The sequence below is a fragment of the Pteropus alecto genome, unplaced genomic scaffold (genome assembly GCF_000325575.1).
Source record: "Pteropus alecto unplaced genomic scaffold, ASM32557v1 scaffold239, whole genome shotgun sequence".
Lineage (NCBI taxonomy): Eukaryota > Metazoa > Chordata > Mammalia > Chiroptera > Pteropodidae > Pteropus > Pteropus alecto.
In genome coordinates, this window is record NW_006494613.1 from 11,245,846 (window position 1) to 11,255,588 (window position 9,743).

Here is a 9,743-nt window from a genome sequence, read left to right on the forward strand (position 1 = left end):
CCACTGTTAGGTGTATGTAGGAGAACTGGATGGTTACGATAATGCTGCCCGTTTTGACACTACAGACACACCAATGAGGACCTGCACTAGAAATACTTTAGATAACAACAGACACTAATATTGTCTAAAATGTGAACATATGCAAACAAACAAAAAACTAATTGTTCTGAATCTCATATTTATCTAAAGAATATAATCATTTATTTTTGTGAAATGCTCCATGAGAATAATGATGGACCAAAAGTCTACTTAATTTTAAAATAGTATTTAGAAAGATGTTTACTCTTCTACAGGCTTTATTCTTAAATTTAAAAAATAAACTTATTTTTATTATAATATAAATATTAAAAATCCATAACTCCAGTTTCCAAATAAAACATTATGACATATAATAAAATGCCATAATATTATAATTAGAATTCATGGCTATGTTTAAAATGGTATTTCCTTTTGTGCCAATTTTACTTTCTTTTAAGCATAGGGATTCTTGACACAATCTAATATTCTTAACTGTTAACTTTTCTAATACGTTTTATATTCTACTAAGTAACACGATTTAAAAGAAAATAATAATATATCAGTGTCTATTACTGTGTTTTAAAACTAATTCTTGCAAAGCTGACAAGAAATATATCTCATTCATAATATCTTCCTATTTTAAATGTAAATACAATTTAATTTTTTCTAAGTTTTCACTTCAAAGTTATGTGTGATGATTTTAAGCAAAACAAATAACCACAGAAATAAATCCCCTGGTTTTAATTAAATTGCTTTCACTGAAAGTAATTGTGCATAACTGCTATCTTTCCAAGTTATAATAAACAAGATGAAAACATTAAAATAAAGATAATTTTTAAATCAAGAATTATCCTTGAGTGATTGTTCCTATAACATTACTGATTGCATCTGGATTGATTGCCTTTTCTATGCAAAATGAATTCTGCGTGTGTTATTTAGCCAAACTTTCTCTTACTACACTACTGCAAGTATTTTGTATAAGATATTAAGTAAATAGTGTAAATTATATTTACAGAAAAATTAAAAGAATGTCAAAATGGTAAAGATTTATCTATCACAAATAACATATAAATGAAATTTCTAAGATACATTATTAATTTATATTTGATCGTTTGGAGTTACATATTTTATAGTTCTCAAAGTTGTCAGGGTTTCTTTTAAAGTAAAATACATAACATGTGGAAGTAAGCGTGTCCTGGGTTTTATAAGAACATAAGCAACAAATGACTCAACAAAGGACAGTTAAAAAAAAATAAGTTAAAAAGTAAAGTGTTCAACATGAAAGTATGTAATAAAAGATAACTAAACTGTAAAGAACCAATAATGGAATGCAGAAAAAAGAAGAACGTAATAGTAGGCCATGTTAGCTATTTCAGTCAAAAGGGATAGGAATGGTTTTAACAAATATATAAGAAAAAGAGAAACACCAGTGTAAATAATAGTATTTAAATTGAAAAAAAATATTTGAATATATAGAATCAAAATATTTTCCTTTTCTAGATATTAGCAAAGTATAAAGATTTTCTTCTGCATAAATATCAAGAGTAGCAGAAATGTGGCAACATAATAGAACAGACCATCTTTATCAGTGTAAATAATAGTATTTAAATTGAAAAAAAATATTTGAATATATAGAATCAAAATATTTTCCAACTGTTGACTCTTAGGCTTTCAGCTCTATATTATCTTAATCTAAGAAGAGAAAACACTTGAAATAGTAAGAAAATTATACAAAATAATTAAAAAAAAATAAATGTGACATTTTCTAGTTGAGGATTTCAGTTTCTTCACAGACATAGCAAATTGTATTTTGGAAGAAAGAGAAATATATCTACAAAATAATAAATGTATAAACACAAATTCATGGTGCATCTACCTTAAAATTAATGGTCAAATATTTTCAATTTAATTATACATATAATTACCACATGCAGTTCTCTTAAAGGTTAAAATAGCTATAAAAATTGTGAATAAAAAAATGTTTGAAGTGATTGCAAATATTTTTAAGGACTATAAATGAATCATAAAAATAAATGGTACAGTTTTTAGTCATCTCAAGCTTTCTAATGAGTTACCTTGGGAATAGGTATAGGCTGAATTTTCTAACTTCTTCATTAATGAAATAAGAGAAAAATAAATAGGACATCATTTTAAATCTTAAATTTTGCTAAATTAGGATTAGTTAAAAACAGAAAATTATTAAAATGAGCTCTAACCTAGATAAAAATAAAGGTACTAAATGACAAAGTGTTAGCAAACTTATCTGGCATATGTAAACTATATGTAAAACCACAAATACAATTCAAAATCCGATTTTACTTCTATTTTTTGTAAATTTTAAATTTGTATCTGTGGTTCAATACAGGTGAGGGATCTACAGGGCTCATTAGAATCTAACTTGTGATGATATTTTTTATTTACATTTAGTCTCCTTTAAGAAAGTCCAATGACAGTAAGGAGTGTGAACATTTTTACTAAAATTCATAAGTTCTTTATTCTATAATCAACCTGTTTTTTCAAAGAAATAGAGATGTACATATGACCTTGATAAACAGAGACAATTTAAAACATTAATGCAATTTTTAAATGGCTTGGTAAAAAAAATAAAAAGTACACAAACATCTGGCTAAAAAAATCTATAAAAGTTAATCTATAAATAGTACTAACTATGCTATGGGTAAGGTACTTCTTACATTATATGAACTAAATTATTCCTCACAGGGACACAATGATATAGATATCAGAATGTCCACTCTTATTTTACAAATGAAGAAATTTAGACAGAAATCTTAGGTGGCTTATGGTCAACAGGCCAGATAGTGACAGAGCTGGCATTCAAACTCAGATAATTTCATGGCAGAATCCTTTCTTCTAATCAGTACACCAAGTAGTTTTGTTACAAATATTTGTTATTGCCACTTGAAATGGGGCAGGTACACATTCGTGCTTAAACAAATGCAAATAAAAAATATATGAATTAGAGTCCAAGCATAAACTGTGAAAAGAGAATTTCTTCTGTTTTATTGTGACTGAGATCTTTCTGAATTGAATTAACCATTGTCATTAACATTCGTATATAGAATGCAACTTCTACCTTGTAGGGTAAGTGATGTTGGATTGGCTGGTTAGAGAGATTACTTAATAGATCTGAAGGCTCTCAGCAAGGCATGCAATTGTATGAAAAATCTTTTATTACTTCAGATTGCTAACACAGTGTCAGAGGATGATGAGCTACCAATTTAAGGGAAAAAAAATTGAAGCAATTCCTTATAAATTTACATTAGTACTTTTATTTTACATTCAGAAAAATCTGGAAATTTTTGGAAAAATTTCTCTCTCTCTCTCTCTCTCTAAGCTGAAATAGTTTCCTAAAGAAATATCAAATTTTACAAAGCTTACAACTGGCCTGGAAAATGTAGGTAATGACTCTGAACTCTAAATGGAGTAGAGACTGCTCATTTAATAACACTTTATTTCTAAATTCTTAGGGCTTTATCTCTAATATTCTTAATTTTCACATTTTATCTATACAAAGAATTTCACTAGCAGATGTAAATAATTCATGTAGATTAATACTTAAATGTGTGTGATATATTACTTAATAAAGTACATTATTCTTATCTTTAAATAATAATGAAATGACATTTAAGCTCTCAATGTTTTACATACTTGGTCTACATTTCTCAAGAATAAAAAAAGAGCATCCGGTATTTTTGCCTTTTTTTTAATTATTATTATTTTAAATTTTATTTTATTAATTTCAAGTATTTAGTGTCAAATTGCTAAAAATATTTTGACCAAGGTGACCTTACTGTGCATTAGAATCATGTACACTGCATACAATAAGAATAACTACTTCACCCAAGGCTATAATAACTTCTCAAATGCATCACTAAACAAGCTTATGGGTTGCTTAGATTTTAGAGAAAGAAACCCATTTAAAACTTCATTAAATATATATGTGTGCCAATATGTTTTACTAGTGGGAATTTTTTTTTGGTCCAGTATAACTCTTTATTGCTGTTAATTATATTGAAATATGTGAATCAGTCCAGCCATGAAAATACTCACTGAACCATGCATCTAGTGTCCAAAAGAAATCAGGGCAGCCTAATGAAAAGCAGGTAAAGGGCCTCAAGAGGATAAGAAAGTAGGTGGAATGAAACACTTAATACATATTGCTTGTCTAAAGCTCTTAATGTTGGTGTTTATGAGAATCTGTGGAGGGATTCTGAATGTATCTGGAAAAAAGAAACACTAATGCTTTCTTATTTCAAAAAAAAAAAAAAAACTTAAAAGCTAAGGAGGAGCAGAGGCAAAAGAGAGGTAAAAGAGGCAATATGAATATGAAGAGTTGCAATAAAAATTTTGCAAATCAAGTCATTTTTCCAAAATCATTATTTCATTTATAATAAACTTTAAAATATTTTATATACCATGTCTTTAAACTAAAGTACCTGACATAAACATGAGATACTCTATTGTTCGGTAGCTTCTAAATATTATTAGAGCAATAGCTATTAAAATAATGCAAATTAATTTTTATAAAAGATGAGTTAGAATTAGGCATTAAAAATACTATGCTAATGATTTTAAAAGTACCTCAGAAATGTATTTATGTATTTGTATTAAAATACCACCATTGTGTTTAGAGAAAGTCATTTTCTTGGATATAGCTAATGGCTAGGCCTATATGCAAGGAGTACACACAGATTCATTATTCTGAGAGGAAGGGAGATTTGTGTGTGGTGTATATGGAAAACAGAGAGGAATCCAAGCGCAGGCCTGGTACGTGTTCTTAGGAATTTCACTCAAATTTTTTGTACCTTTTGTGGTTTGTAAAAAGCAATTAGAGGAACTGATGGGTGATGATGACATATGCAATTTAAATTAATATTTCTTATTTTAATAATCCCAGTCCTAGAGTAGATTCTCATATATAACATAGACTATTTATGAACAAGAAAAGGGAGATATAAAATTATGGAGGCATATATGTGTAGATCCAATCTGTGTCTCTAAGGAATGCAGAAAAATTTTTTGGTGTCTTTCTTTTAATTTATTCATGATGATATTATTCATATATAGATAGTAAAATATAAAATTTCTTCTTTAAAAAAGAAAGGATTCAATAGTAGGAACATTTCAATATAAAGAAAAACCCACTAAAAATCAAAGGTTTTGTTTTTTTTTTTAATCAAAGTATATGTCTCTCCCTTTAAATAAACATAACTACATAAAAGAAAAAAGTGAATCAGAATTATTTTTAAGCTTGACTCTGAAAATACTATGAAAGTGGCAAGTAGAATACACATTAAGCAAAGGAAATCAGGAAAACTAATAAATCAAAGTGCATCTATTTTTTAAAAACACATCAACAGACTATTATTTTTGTTAGTGTCTCAACCCGTTGCATTTTTATAAACAGGAGCTTAATTTTAAAACAGCACTGGGCTTTACCAGTATCTCAACAGTATAATTTTATATGACAAATTTATTTGGATTGCTATTTAGATGTACAATATTTGGAATGGCTCTATCTATTGTTTGGAAGAGTTGCCTTGTATGAACTAGAAATGTATGCTAAAACTGCCAGCTACTGCATAAAATATTTCATTGACATCATGACCTCATTTGTTAGATAGAATTGCAATATTTTTGCCAAATTTCCCCTACAGATATATTCTATTTTAGAAAAATTGAATAAAAACATAAAAATGAAAAGATAATTCATAGTTGTGAAAATCAGAGTGCCTAGAATGTAACCATTAATGCTGTATATTATAAAAAATTGCAATTAAATTTCTATTCTTATTAAAGTTTAGATAACAAAACTACCACATACTTTGCAAACTTTTAAAGTAACTTTATTGATAGTGATTCATTCAAATTAAATATTCTTAACTCTCCCTTTCCTCTCACCTTTCCCTCCCTCTAATAAAGAGACTATATACACACAAATAAACATATATATGTACACATATAATTTGAATGCAAAAAAGGTATAATTTGTAGAGAAACTATTTTAAATCTTACAAGATCATTTTTCTCATTTTAGAATATAACTCTTAGATAGGAACTATTATCATTAGTTAAAATTGTGGTACATTAAAAATTAACAATGGTACCATATGTCTGTTTTATACAATGTTAGGAATTCCATTCTGAGCTTGAACCATGTTTGCTACTGTTATGAGCAAACCTATCTTACAAAGTGGAGGATTACTCTCAGAAATGATCAGTTATAAAAAGTAGATTGGCATGAGGGTTCCGTGAAGTCAGAGGAACTAAAAGAGCCTATGGCACATAAGAAACAGCAGAGTTCCCATCTTATAAACCCCTTGTAACTATTTAAACCTAATAGAGGATGAAACTGAAGGGGGGTTTTTCCAGAAAGGTTCTACATGATCCAAGAACATGCACTGATTTTTTCACACCTGACAATGTGTATGTCAAGAAGCAAAAGAGCTATTCTTAGTGTTCTTGGATAAATCAGAAAATAGTCTCAGCACATGGATAATCCTAGAGGAAAAGAGTGTTAGTATGTGGAAAAAAGCAAAAACAGCGCTCAGAGAATTTGTTGAATGTGATAATACTCATCAAAAAGAAAAAGATAACTGGCAGATGGAAATTTACCATGTGGAGGAGAACTTGCCACCATAACATGCATATTTATAAACATATGGGCATACCTTCAATGCTTCCCACAAATATGCATTAGACTATGAAGATAAAATAAGCTTGCTTAAAACCACAGAACTAGATGCATTCACCTGTGAAAGGAATACAAAAAAAAAAAAAAGAAAGAAAGAAAGAAAGAAAAGCAAGAGTGTTAAGGTCTGATATTTGAGATATGTAGTAATGGACAAGGAGAATATATGTAAGGGTAAGTAACAATAATAGTAAATGCCAATAGCTTTGAAACACCATAAAAGGAGTAATTATTTTTGAATTCTTCAAAATAAAAAATGTGTAACTCATTAATGCTGTGATATCCTGCTCTCATTTTGTATACAACAGATACCTACAATTTAGAAATTAAAAAAAAATAATAATCATGTATTTACTCCTACTTCACATCACCCTGTTAATTTTTCTTCTATTCTAGTTCTGTCCACTGCTTAGCCTGATATATCCATTTTGATAGAGAGAGACTGTTCCCAATTGTCCAGCCAATATCTGAGATTAGGGTTATTTTAGCATATCTATCTCTATTTACTTAAAACGTCATCTGAGACAATATGCATAAGAAAAGAAGGAAGCTGGGAAGGAAGCTGCAGGGCAAGGTTGAGACAGATAATACAACATTTTTTATTTAATAAGAATTTTCTAAAGGAGTTTTCATTTTGGTAACACATCATAAATAAATTGCTTATATTTTCAAAATAGATTAATAAATAAATATGCGGTCTTGCTGAGGTAGATACATGAGCTGGCCTTGTAGTTCCTGGTACTTAAGAGAAAACATTGGAGTTTCCAAGCTCCATAGCCTTGAGAAAGGCCAAGGCATCAAGCAATCTTCACCACCAGTCTCTACGACTTGAATTTCAGATGATGTTGTCCTCATGACCTGCTTATCCTACCTCTCTTTTATTCTATTCTACCTGAATTAGTTGAATTAACAGTGAAAGTTTCATAGCCCTAAGGCATTTTATGAAGCTGAAGTTCTTTAGTAATACTAGACCATAAATGCTTCCTAAAAAAAAAAAACTAAACTATGTTACTTTTTATACCTTATTTTGGTCTTTGTTTCTCTTTCCCAGTGACTTGATCACCAGTTTCCGCCTTCTTATTTAAATAAATAAATAAATGAATGAATGAATGAATGAATGAATGAATAAATAAATAAATCGGGTATTTTCACAATATATTTTAAGAGACTAGTACATTTGTACATAGCCAGATCCCTGGCAAGCAAATGGACACACTGAGAGACTACAGATTTGTAGCAGGAAATTTCCTAATCTTGTATATTAACATTTCAAAATCTCCTTGACCTTTTTCCACCTCTCAGTCTGAAATATTCTTTTCTTACTCTACTTGAAGCACAGTTTCAATTCTCTCTCCGTGGAATTCTGGCTTTGAACTCTTCACGGTTACTCCTAGTTTATGGCATGTACCTGAGCAATTATAGATAGCAATGGTTCTTGATAGTTCTCTTGGAAGGGTACCCAGTCATCAATTGTCTGTTTGGTTGTATTATTCAGCCTGAACTTATTAGTCATGGACTGACATTTTACCTAAAAATTAGATTTTTTTATTAAAACTTCTGTGTCAGGAGATATGAATTTAAACATCAGCCTTCATGGCCCAAACTTTACTGATATTTCCTTAGGAGTCTTTAGCAAAAATTCAGTAACAAAATATCTTTGGTGCTGTTTAGTTCCATTTTTCATTTCCAACATTCAATCCTAAATGCTTCATTTCTCCAGAGGATCTGGTACCAAGGTCACCACTCAGCACAACTTGAAAGGTTATTTCTAGCATCTTTACTTTCCATCTGTATCCACATTTACCATTTGAAAACTTTATACTGAAAAGTTAACTGTCCTGGCTGGGTACACCCCTGTTGTAGCTATAAGAATTTGAATCAGATAACTTCCATGCTGCACTCTGTTTCAAAATTGCAAGACAATATATAAAAATGTAACATGAATACTGGGATCCTCTCATTTAATGAGAAGAATGAGTATGACTATCTTTTGAGGGTGGGAAGATGATTGTGTAATCAGATTTCCTTCAACCAGGTTGTTTAATAAATTCCATAGATGCAAAGCTAGTGTTGGGTTAGTACGAGATGGGGTAATGTTGCATTGTGGCTCCTAAGTGTAGGTATGTTAGATGTTGACACAAGGAGCCACCTAAGAACAATTATGGTGATAGTGTATATGCAATGAAGCTGAAGGGCATCAGCAGGGGCGATTACTCAGAAGCTTATGTATTCCATTACAAGGAGTTTGGCATTACCTTAAAAAAAATGAGCCATTTAAAGATTTTAAATATAAAACAACAGGTAAGATTTACTTTTTACTTGTTAGAATGATTTCTCTTGTAACAACATGGAGGATTAACACAAGGATAGGGTGACATGATCAAAATTTAATTAGGAGGAAGTCAGTGGCAATACTCCAGAAGAGAGATGACAAATATTAAAAAGAGTAGAGTGAGTGAAGGATAAAATTTAAAACTATTTAGTAGACATTGGGAATACAGTGAATTCATAATAAATTGAAGTTAGTTAATAGAGAAATATGTTAATTAAATATACTGAAATGCTATTATAATATTCTGCCTCTGTAAATCTGCTTTCCCATGCTGGAATTTCACCTTGATCTAGGCATGGGAATGTGGAGAGGATTGGCTGATGTCCTAATATTCAGGTAAATAGCAGGCATGTTATTGACAAGTGGAGTGAGGTCTGGGTTTATTCAATGTTTTCTCAAATGCCCATTAGCTAGGCTCTCTGGGCATAGTAGCATTGTGTATCGGTAAATTTTAAAAATGTGTTTAGGATATCTCAAATTACGAAGCTATATTCTAGCTATATATTTTTTCAATTGCTATCCATATAGAATAAAAAATTAAGAAATTTGCTTCCCAAAATCAAAGGATATACTTATAAATATCATAAAACTTTTCTCTAGATTTCTTTCTAATAATATATTCTGTGAGGGAAATATTACAATTGTGATTTCAATACAGAGTCATTTTTTAAAATGCCAACC